Raw genomic sequence first — 735 nt, 5'->3', positions numbered from 1 at the left:
CAACACCACGTAACACTAACTTATTAACTTTAGTTATACAGTTATTTTGGGAATTTATGGTCAATAAACTTCATTTATTGAAAATTATACCTAATGCTTGAGTTAGAAATCAAAATTAGGAATTATTGAGACTAAAATTAAAGGAATGGATGTTGACGGATAATCACAGACTGGAATATTGTCAACTTTTACTCAATACTGTTTCAAAAATACTTCAATTGCACACACTCCCACAGAAAACTACTTTCTCTGAAGGAAATTCATTTGAATTATTAGCTCTAATGTCCAAACCATCCAAGGTAGACTGACCATGAGCCAGGATGTAAAAGGAAACTCATTGAATTCAAACAGTAAAGAGTAATGAAACAATAAAATGGTAAAATAATAAGCTGCTTACTGACTAATAATGGCTGTTTTAACAAAATGGCACCTTCTTTGCCGAGTGTAAATGAGCAGCTGACACGTTTCCCACTTGCTGCTGGAGCTCACACCAACTTCATTCTTCTACCTTCAATGGGACCTCATGGAGATGGAGGATTTAAGACCACCATCCACATAGTCTCCGGGAAGCATGCGGGATGCATGGATCAGCCATGCCAGAAGATTCTTTCCCAGGTGTGTTGCCCTAATGCAGAAGACCGAGTAGATTAGCATTCCTACATAAAGAGCAGGTCTAGACCAGGACTCTGGGATGTTATTTATCTCCCAGGTCTTTCCATAAAGAGCAGGTCTAGA

This window comes from Etheostoma cragini, chromosome 2, assembly GCF_013103735.1.
Source record: "Etheostoma cragini isolate CJK2018 chromosome 2, CSU_Ecrag_1.0, whole genome shotgun sequence".
Taxonomy (NCBI): Eukaryota; Metazoa; Chordata; class Actinopteri; order Perciformes; family Percidae; genus Etheostoma; species Etheostoma cragini.
Note: the sequence above shows the minus strand (reverse complement) of the source record.